This window comes from Malaclemys terrapin, chromosome 11 (assembly GCF_027887155.1).
Source record: "Malaclemys terrapin pileata isolate rMalTer1 chromosome 11, rMalTer1.hap1, whole genome shotgun sequence".
NCBI classification, from domain to species: Eukaryota; Metazoa; Chordata; order Testudines; family Emydidae; genus Malaclemys; species Malaclemys terrapin.
This window is the reverse complement of record NC_071515.1, coordinates 25,110,385-25,127,613: the sequence shown is the minus strand read 5'-3', so window position 1 is coordinate 25,127,613 and position 17,229 is coordinate 25,110,385. Positions and strand designations below refer to the sequence as shown.

Sequence of the window (17,229 nt, the reverse complement as noted above, 5' to 3'; positions counted from 1 at the left end):
GTGCAAGCTGCCTCTGAAATCTTGAGTAGTTGAGAAGATTCCAGATTTTCCTAACACTTCAATTTGTTTAGTCAGGATGTAAAACAATATCCTACATAGTTAGCATCCTGCTTCTCTCCCCTTTCATCAAAAACACTGCCATTTCTAACCATGCTTCTAAATCAAGTATAGTCAGCCTTGGTGCTTCAACTGCTCGTATAACATAGAGGTGGGGAAAATTAATAAAAATGAAAGATTTGCGAGATGGATCAATCCACATAATTTATCTTTGTTTGGGGGCGAGGCAATTTTTTTTTAATATGGTTATTTGCTATTTGTATGATGTCATTCAACTGGAAGAATGATTATCAGTAGGAAGATAATTTAAAACTTCAATGCATGGATTTAAACAAAAAAACCTTTTCCTTACACACCAATAAAAATGAAAACTAAACATATACAAATATACAACAAAAAATCTACCTATGAACTGACTCTCTCACTCTCACACACACAAACACACAGAACTAAAACTCTAAACTAAAGTCTCAGAAACTAGTTCTTTGGTCCTTGGTCTGTTGAACTGCAGTCAAAATGCTGAAGAGGACTGAAAGCCACAGGCCAGGATTACTGCATTCATCCATGGGCAACTTCAATTTTAAACAATCGTAGACCCTTTTTTGGCAGTTAATCCAACTGCTATTTGTTCAGCTGGCTGACTGAGCTGGAATCTGTGCCAAACAATTTGTCTAAAATCAATGACCACAACATATAACATGCAATAAAATACAGTCTTCATACATCTGTAATTTGCCAAATCAAATTTCCGCTCTAACAATGCAAGATCCCCAAATTCCTGTATTGGTTACTATCTCTTTGCCTGGGAGGGAAAAAACCCTAACAATGTTCGATCAGATACAACAAGCTCTAGAAATTAACAATTGCTACATAATGATGTAGTAGAATTTGGTGGATGTGGGATTCAGCTAAGTTCTTTTAAAGTGCTGATCTACTCCAAAAAAATGACTTGTTCAAATAGTATCAAGTGGTTCCATGTTTACCACATCTCAATTACTTCCCGATCAAACTGTTCAGTTTATGAGTAAATAAAACAAAACAAAACAAAACAAAAAAACACTACTAGCCCTATAAACGAAACCTGGAATCTGAGAATCAAGATGAATTTTTTTCTTCTCCTGCCTCATAATCAATAATAAAAGTTCTTCAGACAAATTAGGCTCCCAGATCCACCTGTGTAACCCAATGTCCTCAAATTGTGTCTTCTGTGACAATTGTGCAAAACTACTACTGCCCACAGTTTTGCACAGGCGTAACTGACTGGACCTTAGTGAACAATCCTGCAGACAATGCGGAAAAAGGAATAGAAGCCAACTAATTTTTCCTTTCCATTGTTAACTCTGCAGGGATACCTAGAATAAAAACAGATTTGTGTCATTGCTATCAACAGACATAAGTTGGGATATGTATAGCGAACAGCCTTGTTGAGTAAGAAGCTGCCATTTTTACAGTCACTTTTCAGACTCTCACTGCACTATTCTTATAGTTCTTATTCCCTTTTCTACTATAGTGCTAGCTTCATCATGCTGTCTCAGCTTTTAATTGCTGTCTTTTTATTTTGTTCCCCTGGATAATCAGTTTTTACAGTAACACTGACAATATATTCCCTGTTTAGCCACTAGGCATTCTAACACTAGTGAACACACAAGTCATTATTGGACTGAATTCCTGGAATTACAACAGAAACTGGGATTTCTGTAGAGAGGATAGAAGAAATGCATCACTCTGGTGTGGTCTTCCTGGCTAATTAAGTAGTAGTACTTGCGTACTTTGAATGGGTCTGAGGCTAGACGGTCACAATGAAAGATCTGGATGGGGAGATCTATATCGAGGTGAAATGGGGGAATCTACAGGGCTCGAATGGAGAAAATGAAACAGAAAATTTTCTTTCTCCCAGAGAAAAGTCTCCAGAGACCACCTGATTCTACCCATGGCCCTCAGCAGTCTGCACTGGTAGCATTTCTATGGAGCCCCAGACAGAGTTTAAACCTGCTCTCCTATGGCAGAGAGCAGCCATTCTGCCTGCATCCCCATCCAAGCCGAAAGACCTTGCTGGTAGAGCTGCTTCCAAGCACACAGGTACGATGAAAATTAAACACCCTTTTGTTTGATGAATCAAGCCCAAGTCTGTATGGTCAGAAATCCATACAACTATGTATCCTGGGGACCAAATAAGATTTGACATACATGATTTCGAATTGTAAGAGGAAAACATCTGAAAAATAATGTTTAACAAGGTTTGTGTTTTTTAAATTTCATTGATTAACAAAAATCATGTCAGGTGTTTTTTAAAATTACAATTTGATTTCAAGATACCATTATGGAGCAGCTCATTTTTCTATGCAAAGAGTATGACAGGCATCCAGTCAAAACATATTTGACTTTATTCAATATAATTTTAACATGCAAAATACTAAAGAGCTATAAAAATATCATCTGGGATTTTTCCCACATTTACAAAGTCATAATAACAGCTACATTATCCAATACATCAAATATAACCTTCTAAAAAATAATAACCATGAAAGAAGGACCTTTTTTGATTGGCTGGCAATCAAAGATTTACCATATTTGTTAAATCCATGACTAAATATCTCAAGCGAGATCCACAGCTTCATGTCTCAAATCGAGAGAGACGACTAATGATCGCTGTCACATAACTACAAAACAGAAGGCTCTCCCTTACTTGATAATTCTTGCTTTGTTGAAAATATATTGATTGCCTAAGAATGACAGAATAGGGTACACTGTAGTAGTTTTACATTCAACTATGGAATTATCAGTAGGGGTTAGGTTTCTCCTATACTTACAAAAATCCCAGGCTTGAAGACTTAAAGCATAGAGCAGAGGTTTTCAAACTGTGGTCCGCGAGCTCGATTCAGGTGGTCCGCGGACAGTTCCCTCTAAGGTGGGTGGGCGCACACAAGAAAATGAAGGGCCACCCACCTAATTAGTGGAGCCATGCAGGCGTGGCTCCACTAATTAGGTGCCTGGTCCCTGGAGAAAACGCCTATGTAAGGTGAGGTGGTGGCCTTGGGGGAATAGTGGGTAGGTGGGAGGGGACAGTGAGGTGAGAAGAGGGGGTGGGGGTGGGGGATTTGGGACATGCAGAGCTGTGGCAGCCAGAGAATGAGGCAACTTTCCCCAGCTCCAGGGCTGCAGCTGCCAGGGAGAGATGGCCCTCCTTCCCAGTCTCAGCTCTGTGGCTGGGGAGAGACACACACCCCTCCTTCCAAGCCCCAGCACAGGGGCTGCTGCAGCGGGGGAGAGAAGGCACATCCATCGCATTAGAAAGGTAAGACTACTGATATTAAAATATGAGTTGTGTGCTTTTATTTATAGAACAAAAAATCATTAATTATTATTAAGGGTTTTTTTTATATAGCGCTTTTATCCAAAGTGCTTTACAATAGTTAGCTAACGGTAAAAACAACATTTGGAAAGATTATAAGATTATTAAGTGGTCCGCTGAGACTTTCAGCAATTTTCAAGTGGTCTGCAAAAAAAAAAAAAAAAAGTTTGAGAACCACTGGCATAGAGTCTTTTCAAGTACATATTACTGCTACCTCATCAAAGAATGCAAGCTTCAACTGGTCTTGTTTTCTCCTCTTTCTTCTCATCAGCTGAAATTGTAAACTGGGATTTGAAAATGAAGTGTTTCAGCAAAATATGAATCCAAGCACTTAAAGGGTCAAATATTCTCAAAGGCTGATAGTTTAGTAAACAGTGTTATTGCTTCTGAGTCACACCCACCACACCTCCTTAAATGTATTGCCATTTATTAGTATCTCACAACACAGGATCTGCACTGCCACTGAAGGGAGAGTATCTGACATTAGAAATCCTATAGCATCTAGCGAGGAAAAGAGATTTATTAAACTCTGTCATATCGTCTTTGCTACTGTGCCCCAAGAAAAGGATAAACTCCCTAAAATATACCTCCTCAGAATCAACTTGTATAAAATACCAACAAATGATAAGAGTTAAAAACAGAATTTTCTAAAGACATTACAAAATTACTAAGCCTGAGGCTAGTCTGATAGTAAGAGTGCTCTGAATGGCCATGAGCAGATCCATGCTCATTTCCTGGCCTCGGTTTCTCTGGCCTGCAGCATCCAAACTGTTGAAAAGTATGAATGGGCAAAGGCTTTCCATCACTCAAGAGCAACTTCCCTGGCCAAGTAAGAAGCCACATCGACAGGCTCAGAGGAGTCTTGTCGAGTCCTCCTTGGCCAGAAAGTTAGTGCCCATGTTACTAGGTCTCTCTGATAGCATTACATTATGATCACTTGATCAATCAGAATGGCTCCTTCATATTGTTTCACAAAACTCATAATTCAAATGTGTTGTTTTTTTTAAGAAGGTTCTAAAGTGAAGGTCCTTCCTATGAGGTTCTTCTAACTCACCTAGTTTGAGGATGCCCAAAATCTTTAGTTAATAAACATGGAAGCCAGTCATCAAGCTTTGAAGTGTGCACTCTAAGTGAGATGTTGTGGTGCTTAGTCTTACAGCTCTTTTCTTAAACACCACCGATGAAGAACATCAGGAACATCCCCTACAATAGCCACTCAGGCAGCCCCTCCTTGATTATCAGAGCAGCACTTAAATGGAACCAACTGTTATCTGAAATGGAGTCACATTCTCACCTTAAATCAGGGAACCCATGATTCTGTTTGGATAATAGGAAAGTCTGGATTAGTGTGGAATGAATAATCAAGGTTGCACTATGTTATCTCTGAATTCACATAATTAACAAATGCATTGCTGCTGAAGCATCATTTATAAACCTGGCTCCCAGTGCCTAAACTTGCAGATAATGAAACACAGAGACAAGACAACCACAGGCTCATTAGTTTGCGTTATAGAACAGCTTGTAACATGTATCAGCTAAACTGAGCGCAAATTTAGAGAAATATTTTGTTCCTTTGGGAAAAAAAAAATTCTAAGTCACATACTCCAGCACTGAACCTTCATGGAGGACTATTCACATTGTGAAAAAGAAAAATATGCTACCCATAGCTATTTAACTACTTTAAAAGTTAGTATAAATCAATTCCTTTCCTTTAGTAGGTTCAAAAAGAGTTTGTGATATACAGCATAGAGAAAAAGTGATCTCAAATATATTCAGTCGCTGAATGGCTTTATTTATGAAAAAAATTTATCGTCATTATCATTCATTACTTTAGAAGGGTCTTGCAATCTAAAGCTCTTCAAAAACATTCATGCAGCACAGCCTGGAAAAGACCAATCATGATGCTAGCAACATTGTCCATGCTTTAATCTATTACCTTCCTCTGGGATTTACCTCTTAATCTCTTTTTCTGGAATTTATTTGTTTTACTTTATGTGAAGCTTTCTGATTTGTTATGGCTTGTTTTGTAGCTTTCTTTATTTTTTAAAATAACTGTTTGTGTTCTTTAGACTTAATTTAAAACAATCTTTAAATTACATTTTTCAAAGTTTTAGGCCATTCAGCATTTTAGATGAATTTCAATAAATTATTGTGCATTGAAGACTACGTACATTCCACATCTATTTATCGAGAGAGCGGTAAGGGGTGGCTTTGTGCTCTGATGTATTACAGAAGCTATTAAAGTGGATCTCAGTCTGGGGAAGGTTTCAAAGCATCCTTCTAAGACAAGTTATTATTTCTGTCAGGTGTTCTCTTAAAGTAGGTGTCACCCGATCTGCGGAAACTGATGTGCAGTGAGTGTATTCTTTTAACAAGTATATTTTTGTCTCAAGGTGAGTTTCACTGACCTGACATCAATTCCTCTAATAAACATACTACAAAGAACGATCTGCCTCTCCTCCATTTTACTCAAGTTTGAACATTTTCACTACGTATTTTCTTTTTTACTAGAATGTTAGTTAAGTTGCTTGTTTTCATTATTGAGCAGTAATGCAAAACACCAGGACTTAATTTTGCACCAATCACCAGGAGACCTCTAGGCTGAGATTTTCGATTAAATGCTGGGGATTTAACATCCGTTACTTTTACAGCACTGCTTTGAAAATATCAATCCTAGTTCTTATTGTGATGCTCGTAAGTGCACTCAGATTTTTATTAAACACAAAGAATTCTAACAACCGAAACAAAGAATATTTGTTGTAAATTTCATTGATTCCTTGTTGTTTCAGTTAGAATTCTTTGTGTTTAATAAAAATCTGTATTGGCTTTACGTGGCTGACCAGGCACAAATTTCTGTCCCTACCTTCTCACACTGACAGTTTTCATTTTGATACACTGTAAAAAGACGCATGGTTTTGCAATATTAAAGAGTTCTATGGGCACCAATAAAAGAAGCATCACATAATTCACTGGAGAATCTTGTGTGTGTACTTTAAGCAGTGAAAGAACCTCACTTCTCTCCTACATCAACAAAAAAATGCTTAAAAGCAATCAAAAGTGGTATCACCACATATTAAGGGGAGAAGGCAAATTTAATCCCGAGGCCTCACTCCTCTTCTTAAAGTTTAGCAAGCAAATTAAATCTTGTGAACAAAAGCATCCCCGGAAAGCAAGTCTCTAGATAAATTGTATTAAAGCAATTCATTTAAAATGCACTAAATGCAATTCAGAGCCTTTTTCAACCTTCCCCTACTTCCAAATGTTAAGTGACTAAATGTGATTTATACTCTGATAAAAGTCAGAGTACAAGCCGACTGTGAATGTTTCACAGGCTTTCCGGGGGGAAACAATTTTAACATAGAACACGTATTTAATACAATCCTAAAGTTGCCTGTAAAGGATCCACACTTCACTGCACGTTCTAGCCTTACCTCACTACTGCAAAGGATCTCTGCTGATCCTAAACTGCATTCCTTCATATCAGACCCAATTAAAGAACTGGAGAATCAGAAAATGAGACATTCAACGGGAGGTATTCTGCATGATTCATCTTATTCATGCATCAGCCCTGTTTTCCAATGCTATGCGGTAAGTTTTACAGAAGTTGCCTTCTGGAACCAGACAGTGCAGCTCCGTGTTGAAGAACTAACACTCTACTATCATCATTGTGTAATCATCACTTCAAAAAGGTGCTTCTGCATTTTCTCTCTTCCGTCGGTCATTATAAGGAAGGGATTTAAGAAGGATGTTCTCAAACTCCTAAGGAGTTTCCACCAGTTACACACAATTGACTGTCCTCCTTTAATCAAGGGCTTATCTAGGTTCAAACATCCTAAGTCAAAATATATAAAGTATTACGTCCTTCAAACTAAGCTATTTGTGGCCACTCCCCTCTGAAGGGTACAGGATGCAATAGCTCCATCCTCCCTCAGCTTCCTTCCTTTAGTTTTCCATGGGAGAATTCCAAAGAGCGAGTTACGTCCCATATGTCATTAAGCAGACTGATGTAAACAGGAGGACTTTAAAATCCCAGAAATGACAGAAAGCCAGTCACAACAAAGAACAGTGGGGAGCTCACTGGGAAAGCTGGCTTTTGTTTTCCCAGTATTTCATCACATCGTATGATTTCCCTGCAAAGCCATTTATTTCAGAGCAGCTCAGGTTGCTCTGTGTCATTCTGCTGGTGCAAAGATGCCATAAAGCTAATGTAGCCAGCCACTGGAGGATTCCTCAGCACAAAAGGATCAACGGATGGCAAAGAGCTGCTTTTACTAGGCCACCCCTTCCTCGAAGGCAATATAGGTGGCAGGAACAGAGAAAGGCAGCATGGTTAGGGGTCCCTTATACCAGCTGATCTGACTGCTAGAATCCCTACTTGTGGCCACTGGCAGCTGGCATAAGGCTTCTCTAATTTATCTGTGCCAGCATGGCCCCAGGATCGGGGAGCACAAAAGATGGTTTAAGGCCAGTTTGGCACTATGTTCCCCTTCCTAAATGTCTCCGAGTTCTTCAGTCATGCTCAGGATCTGGTCCACAAGTTCCTCACCAAGCCCTGCCTTACCGTATGTTTGTAAAGCATTGCATAGGTTTATAGTGCTAAGAGATTTTTGTTATTTTTGATAATTAGGTAATTAATATTGACCAAAACTGGACCCAAAACCCCACAGAAGTGTTCATTCATACTCGAGAGAACTTTCAGTGAAGCGCTTCCAATCAATCAGGTGAGATGAACTTGCTGCAAACAGACTTGGTAACTTCTTTATTATTTCCATAGTGCCATCAGTGCACATGACTTTTTACGAACAATCAGAGATGCAATCCCTGCCTCAAAGAACAGTGATAGGAAAAATCTGAAGAAGATATGATAAGGGAGATTTAAAATACAGTATAGCAGAAGACTGAGGGGCCAGATGCTGCTCTCACTGAAGTCAATGGCAAATCTCACACTGAATTCTATGGTCAGCATCAGGCCTTATGGGATGAACAGCGCAACTCTTATCTGTGTAAATAGTTCAGCCTCACGTGAGCAGCTCCACAGTGACTCAGTCGGTCTACAGGCCATAGAACTTCCCCCAAATAATTCCCAGAGCATATCTCACAAGTGCCAAATTAGAGGTAAAATAACCTCCCTACTCCTGTCCCGTTTATGCATCCAAGGATCACATTAGTTGTTTTGGCCACAACATCATACTAGGAGCTTATGTTCAGCTGATTATCCACTACACCCTAAAATCTTTTTCTGAGTCACTACTCTCCAGAACAAAGTCCACCATCGTATACGTATGGTCTACATTCTTTGTTCCTAAATGAGCTGCCATATTCCTCCAATTTTCTACTAGTTAATTTTTACTTTTGCTCCAGATGTTGCACAGAAGTGGAAACCCCAAGAAGTCTCCAGTGCTGCACCCAAACTGTAAGCTTCAAATATGTTACGTTACTAAAGTTGAATTAGTTGAGGGGTGAGGAAGGCACTAGTCTCTTGTTTTCATGCAAAGCTTTATCCTGCCTTGCAGCTCGTACCAATGTATTTCCCTCCCTTTCTAAACCCTCTTTTTCATCATCATGGATACTGACATTTTAGGTGATTATTAGAGTGTCTCTATGCTGTCCTATGCAATACGGGTCCTTGGTGATATTGGATTCACAGCAGCAGTTCAGTGGGTTAATTAACTGGAACAAAGGGCATGAAAAAGACACTACAAAAACAAAAAGTAACTCCTTTCAGAAGTGTCACAGAATACAGTGGTGAGGAATTGAGAGGAATTCCACATTTCAGTATTTCAAGTTGACATCATTTAAACTCAAAGTATTCAAAGACAAAAATAAAGCCCTTCACCCATCACACTCTGGCAAAGATTCAAGAGTGCAATAACAGGAAGGAAATGACCTCAAGATTAAACTCTTTCCTGAAGATCTCATTAATCCCACTGTAAAATGATGTGCATTTCACACTCATCTACATCTTACGTGCATCCTTTTTATACATTACTTGATGGCCACAACACACTTCTACATTTCTTCTGCAATCTCTCTTGGAGTGAATGGTCTCTACTGTGCAATACAAATGCCAGAATATCATGGTCCATGCATACATATCTTATACAACACAGCCTGAATTTCTAGAATATTGAACCACAAAAGGCAACTAGAATCTAAAAACAAACAATGCATTATGTGCTATGAAAGAAATATTATTTTTTCTTAGAGAATAACAGTCACTAAATTATCCCTTACCTAAATCACAGGTGTGTTGTGAGGTACTGGTAATTAAATATTTTAAAGTGTTTTGTCATCTTCACATAGAAAGATACCCTACAGAAATGCAAAGTATTGCTATATCTTCCATCATTTAGCTTTTGATGGGTAAGTATTTCATATTTTTAGGGAGAAAATAAGAGGATGACAAAAATAGCAAGTAAGAAGAGAAATACTGTGAAAAGACTAGGTAAGAAAAAGGAAAACTCTGTTCTTCATGCTGTCTCTCTCATTCTTTTTTCCTCCCCACACAACCATTTTTGCTTCCTTCTAACTTTTAATTACCATATTACTTCATCTCAGCTTCTTATATCAACTAGTTTTCCTGTATTTCAGTTCCTAATCTACACACATAAGCTTACAACATAGAGGAGGTACAAATCCAGAGGAGTGATAGTAAGGAGCTCTCTTTTTCATCCATTTCTCGACCAGTCTGTACATGGGCCCAATAGGAGGTAGGTATTAAAAGAGGTTTACAAAACTGCTACTATGATGTCAAAGTGTGTGCCATTCAAACAAGCTTCCTAATAGTTTGTAGACAGTTAACATTATTGTACTGTAACAGTCATTAGGAAATGTATAACTCTGGATACCTTATTCATTTTGCTTCTAAAAACACACAAAGTGGGCCTAACTGTTTTCATTTATTTCTTACTCTCCCCAAACTTTGATCAGAGTCAAGTGTAGTTTTAGGAGTCAGGTGACAAGATTATGGAGGGAAATGTTAAACAAGCCTGAAGGCCACATACAATATCATTCTGGAGCAAGGATGATTACACAACATGCTGGTGGACATGTTGAGTTGCATCTACACAGCTAGCATCATGTATTATCCACTTCTGAGAAGGCTTGTTTTAAAAAGAAAGACAAGGGCAAGCTGCTGTTACGTGTGTCTTTTCTAGAGTGTCTGGAGATTTACATTCTCATATGGTTAGGAATTTTCTATGAACTTAATCGGATACTTTTCTGAAGGAAGCAGAATGTGTGCACATAATGGTTTTCTTTGGCAATACTTCAACTACTCTGTTTAAAATGAACAAATAAATGTCACCGCTATTATTTTCCACCTTGTGTTAAGACACTGTGTACATATCCTGGCTGAGCTATCCGTGCTATTGAGTAAAGACGACATTCTTCCCTCTCCATGTTAAAAGGTCTATAGGGATGATAGGCTTTATCACAGGAGACCCTCTGCTGCTCCATGCATCATGGCCTTTTGGGTGGCAGAGTTAGGTGCACCGTAGAAGGCAGGTTTGGCAGTTCAAATGGAAAGCAGAGATCGAAAGTACAAGGCATGTTCCTGTTGAACTAGGCTCAGAAGCACTCCCTCCCAGGACTGTAAGATTATGTCCCCTGCCACACTGCTTCTGGCTGATGTCCATTGCTAGCCAAAGCCCTTTAGTTTCTTTCCAGTTTTTAAAGTCAAAACTGTTTTCTTTAATCTTGTCTCAATCAATGTTAAAAGAACAGCTACCAATGGAGACTCAAGTCAACAGAGGCTGCTGCTCAGCAGGTTTGATGACCAGGTCACTGACTTAGGCACCTGGATAAGGACATAAGAATGTAACTTGAGGCCACCCATTTTTGAAAATCTCAGCCTTTGCACAAAATTAGGTCAGCACCTGTATTATCACCATTTCAAGTGACAAGCACACCAGAATACCATGACTCATAACACTGATGTCTCCTACTTTTTACAAATACGTATCATATTGAACTTCACTTTACTACTACGAAGACCCCATCCTGAAAAAGGCTGAAGCTTAACTTTATGGTTAACTTTATGCACTGAATAGTCCCATTGATTTCAAAATACACACAATAGTAAAAATAAAGCTCTTGGAAGTTTAATAAAAAACAAAAGAAGCAGAACATTCTCTACAATATTCAAATTCCTAGCTTTCCCCCCCTTCTTTAACTTTTCCATAGAAGAATTCCAAAAAGTATATGTCAACTTGAGGATGATAAAGCACAGAACTAATAGCAAAACAATCAAAGAGGATAATATTATAGGTTCATTAACCTAGATTTTTTGTTGTTTTGTATCTAACAAACTGCCTTGCATTTAAATCTCTAGGATCATATATGCAGTTTACCTCCCCCCTCACTCATATCCACAATGAAAAAACTGCTGAACCAATGAGCTTTCATGCTTAAAAAGGAATCTCATAAAAATACTTTCAATAAAAGGAGATGCATTTGTTAGTTGCAACCTATTTAGAGATTAGCAAATACAGCCTGAGTACTCGGGTTTTTATCCTGGCTTTTATCTCTAATGAACTGGACACACATTATTCTGTCTACAATTCATTTACCTGAACTGCAAGTTTAAATGCAATGAAGTGAGTTTTCAAAGCATGTTGCGTATTTACTTATACCTTACGTCCCACAAAAAACACAAATATGTATATAAAAAATACAAACAAACTCAAAATATGGCTTCCCGTGCTCACACCAGCTGGCATAAGGACTTTCCAAGGGAAGAAATGCATTGTGTGACATTAACCTGCAATCTAAGCTTCTTGTAGAAGGTTTTGCATAATTTCCCCTCTTAATTGCAGTCCTGTATAGCATCAGGTATGCATTTTTTGCTGACAGCACTTCAGCTATACTGGTAAAACACTCCTAGTGCTAGATGTGTATATTACGAGTATATTATACTGGCAAAATGCTCCTAGTCTGGATGCAGCTAATAACAGCAAAACTGCACTTTTGTTGGTATAGCTTATTACAGCTCCTCTGAGGTAAAAAAAGCTATGCCAGCAAAAGTGCAGTTTTGCCAGCATAACTTTATTCACACTAGGGGTTTTTCTGTCATAACTATGTTGCACAGGAATCACACCTCTCCCTATCCCTGACTGACATAGCTATCCTGGCAGAAGTCTGTAGAGTAGACATGACCTAGGTATCTGACAAAAAGTTATGCTGCATGTTGTGTAGTATGAATGGAGGATTTTATTCTTGACATTAAGTGACCTATTGCTTGCATAAAGATGAAACTCTACTGGGAAACAAAAATTCAAATGGTGAACAAGGGAAAAGAAGTAGAACCACCCACAATCCATGGAGAGTTGTCAATAGGATGGAATTTGTATATTATAAAAGGTGTGACTGATTATTTTTTTAAATGAAGCAATTATAGGACTATGTGCCTGAATAGCATAAGGCAGTGAGAGATATTAAACATATATCTTACACTTATTTTACTTCTAATTTCTTGGGGGGGGGAGGAGTTGGTTATTTATTTCAGGGCTCCCAAAGTTTCAGAGAGCAGTCCTCAAATGCACTGAGACACTCTACAGTATGATGCATGCCATGACTTCATACACAGCAGAACTTCACTCATGCATAGAGCTATGCAGCACATGGGGATTTTTGTACAGGGTGTACTCTAAGATAAAGGATACAATAAAGCTGATGTCGAAAAGGGTGGGAAATAATTTTTAAAACTTAATGAAATCCAAAACAAGTGTACGTGCAAGAGAACTGCATACAAGTACAATCAAACCTTGAAGTTCATCAAGATCAGCAGCTGCAGGCCAATTACGGTCTACAAATACATTTCAAAAATCAAACATATCCAGAACAGGAACTTCAGGCCCAATCCTGCTTTCATTAAGTCAATGAGACTTTTCCCACTGATCACAATAGGGGCAGGAGCAGGCCCTTGGATCTTGTGATGCTCAGTTGAGACCATCCAAATGGCAACTTGCCGAGCCATCTGCTTATGAGCTAACATTAAGTACCTTCAGTCCCACATACATATCTCCCATACATAACTTACTCTTCAAAAAGACTTTTGTTTTTGTGAGCAGACAGCAAAGAAGAGTGCTGTAAGTGAGAGACATCAAAATAGATTCACAAATGGCCGCATTCTACTTTTGCATTGTTTACTTGTAAATCTCTAAAAATATCATTTTGAAATGTTATGAAACATACATCTGCCCTTTAAACGCTGTATACGGTTTACTGAAATGGGACAACAGCACAAAAGGCTGGTAGAGATCTTTGTTGCTGCACTATGTTTTTCTAAGCTTAAAATGACTGAAATTGTTCTCAATTCTTTTTATTATTAAAAATATCCCAACAAATATAATCAGATATACATCAACAGAATTACTTGGCAACTCTACTAAAATATTTTGCTTGGATACATTAATATGATTGCACTACCAGCATGTTAAGCTTTTCTCAGAACTACACTGTAAAATATGACTCATGTTGGCTACCTATGAAGCAGAGTAGGGTATTTCCAAAACATACTTCCCACATCTTTGCTATTATAAATCTGGAGATTTGCAGAGAACAATTTTCCTGTATCCTTCCTTCCTGTTTTTCTGCCTCCTGTCCCTTTCCTCGAGGATTAGCAGTGGTACTGACTGCACAGGGGACTACCCCACTCAATAAGCACCCTCTAACACTGCTGCTACGTTGTTGTCAGAAGTTCCTGTAACTGTGACAGGCACGACCCATGAAGGGACTCAGATGTTACTGAAAAGTTTTTCTCCTTAGGCTGGCTTTAGATAAAATGCACTTCAGGTTTTATATGGATGAAGTGCAGAGGAAGGGATTGGAAAGGTGAGACCCATGAACCCTGACCGGGGGTCTAGCTGGAATACAGCTCCCTGGGCCACTTTAATAGAATATTATGGGCACTGGCTCTATGTGAGCGCCTCAAACTGGCCCGCTCCCTGCTCTACCCATCTACACTGAGTTAGGTAGGCTGTCACAGAGATTCCCCTGTAGCTTTCAGAGAGTGCAAAAGCTGCACATCTGTTTCTGTGGTCCTCTCACAAAATAAAATGGAATTTTGGGTATTTTATTTTAACTTTCCTTTTGGTGAAGAGTTGACACTGACTGGTTTGTTAGCGAATCTTTGACATGAGGGTTAGGATTCAGAGGCTTTTTGGAAGAAGTATGTTTTCAGACGGGTCTGAAGGAAGAAAAAGTGGGGGAGGTATGTCGGGCTGCATCAAAAGGTGAGTTCCAGTTGTAGGGACTGCAGCAAAACAAGCCCACTCACCGGAGTAGAATGGCTACATTCATAAATAGAAGCTACACACAAAAAGAAGCCATGAAATACACAATACTTCTGAAAGTATCCATTATAATCAATTACATGCACTTACACTCATTTCAAAAACATAACCAAAAAAACTCAAGTTTGATAAAATTCATTCAATGTTTCAGTAAACACAGTCATACTACCAAAATGTTCTGCTGAGATTAGAGGGAGTCGCCCCAATTCCCCTTGCCTCACAACTCCTTGATAATATGTATTTCAAAGAACATTTGCACTGATTTTAGGTTAACGATCAGATACTGTGTCTACCCGCATCTTCCTATCCCTAGAGCCTGGTAGGCTAATCCTGGTTTATTACATGAATCTATAGTACAATGAAAAGGGCTTTCATAAATAAGTTTGAGAGGTCAAAAACTGCAGTTGATGGCAGAAGGCCTCAAAACAACTACCAAAGCAATGTTAACTGCTGATCATACTAATGTATCAATTAAAAACGGAATAAGGGTTATTTCTACCCCTATTAGAATTTGATAAATGCCTCAAAAGTTTTCTACAACTATTTGCTAAAAAACTGAATTCACTTCTGTATTGTTTGAGAAGCTTTTCAGCTCATTTTCCATTAATATTTACTGGCAGAAGTGTTTGCAGAAAACAGCAAAATTATTAACAAATATTAGATAATATTCATGGAAAGCAAAATATAAACGCAAATACTCTTTAGGTCAGGGACAGTCTCTCACTGTGTTTTTGTACAGCACATAGCACAATGAGATTGCAATCTTGGTTGAGGTCTCTAGGCGCTACTATGATACAAATTAAAACACACCCTCGAGTATTGGCACTTGATTTTAAGAGTTCTGTTCATCAAATTAAGAAACACAGACAATACCATGTGATCTGTATGTATAATCATAACTACCCAACAGAGTTTGAATTTCAAATATTGAAGGCATGTGACAACATTAAATGAAAGATCTACAGACCAAGACATATTCAATAAAGTTGTTCAGAAAATAATAAACTTTGGAAAAATCACTCTGCTTGCATACATGCCGCAAACAAAAAAAGGTTAACTTCATCAAATAACTTATTTGCTACACATTATCTACTCTGCTCTAGCAACAAGAAAATACAGGTCAACAGGTTAAGAAAAATATTTCTTGATAAAATCACCACTCAGGTGGCACTAAGAGGCTGGAATCTAGCCCCAGCTGACTAGCTGGGAATTCCCCTGGTGTGGCAGAGCTCTCAGCTGGTGTGAAGCCAGTTCCTACATCAAATGGTCTGCCTCACTGCATTGGGGACAGGAGGGGGACAAGTCAGGTGGAGGGCAGAACGCACCTGTGCATCACCAATTACCAAATGGCTTGTGGTACACCAGCTGGAAGAGTAGTAGTTAGTGATGATGACAGTAGTCAGTCAAGTAGGACATGCTCTAAATTCTGCGGCTTGAGAATCAGGGATTCATAACCAGCTCTCTGACTACTTCCTCAATCGCTCCTACGAGGAGCTGATCTTGGTACAAGAAAAAAACAGGCCAGAGTATTCAAGAGCCCATTCTGTGGATTTTTGCCTTTTGGAAATGAATTCAGTATTTTCAGAGGTGCAGAATGACAGCACAATACATTCTGGGTCACACTGATTTACAGCAGCTAAGGATCTGGCCCAGTCTGTGTGCATGACAGAACAGTAGTTTTCTTTTAGTTCTGTGTCCTGCGTAAAGCCAGCAGGCTTGGAACGTTTTATTTGTTTGTTTTTTTAAATAATAACGCTCACCTGGGTTCCCAACAGATAGATTTAAATTTTTGCATGAACCAACAGTGAGGAAAGCCAATGCCAGACACACTCCAAGGTTTCTGTTAAGATCAGTCTAACCTTTCACTTACGTCCTGATGTTTCTACTGTTGATTTATATGAAGTTTGTCAAAATCAACAGTTAAATTTTTTTTTGTTTAAAACTAACGTTGGTGAAACGTGCCAGAGTGAAAGCCCTGGAGACTGTCCACAGGCAGATATATTATGGGGAACAGCAGTATGAATTGCTCTACATTGACCCAAGGGGATCACTTTTAGAGAAGACAGAGAAGTTAGTTCAGTTTGTGTCCCCATTTAGGGCATTATCCCACTGCTGAAGTCAATGGGACCTTTCTCAATGACTATAAGGGAAACAGGATTGAACCTTCAGTTCTTATTTTTCCTGAAAATGCCAAGAACCCTATCAGTTGCGATGGTGATTTCTTGTTGGACTGTTTTAAAATTTGATACACAAATAAATCAATTCTCTGCCTTCAACCAATTCTGAAGGGTGTTTGACATTAAGTACAGTTCTTTTGTTGATCTTATTTCTGTTAGCCATCACATACAGAAAGGTCAAATGGAGCAGACAAAACTAGTTTCTGCAACAACATGTTATTTTAAGAGACTATAATTACATATTTTACATGATAGTCAGCAAACACATTTGTATTTGGAACAATCACAGAATGTTCAAATTGCTCAACAGAACAATGTCTTATTGCACACCCTAATGTTTTAAAAGCTA

The 17,229-nt window shown here is 38.6% G+C and overlaps 1 protein-coding gene across 5 annotated transcripts in view; it reads right to left on the bottom strand.

Annotated features, from left to right (window-relative positions):
* HECW2 (HECT, C2 and WW domain containing E3 ubiquitin protein ligase 2) overlaps nt 1-17,229 on the bottom strand; it is a 256,868-nt gene that overhangs the window by 132,623 nt on the left and 107,016 nt on the right. Inside the window, exon 1 of one of the 5 annotated variants that reach the window (XM_054044397.1) lies at nt 6,841-7,140. The exons of the other annotated variants lie outside the window; for them this stretch is intronic. The gene's annotated coding sequence lies outside the window, so the exon portion shown is untranslated. Of the gene's footprint in view, nt 1-6,840; nt 7,141-17,229 lie in introns of those variants that run through there. 5 annotated transcript variants of the gene reach the window in all.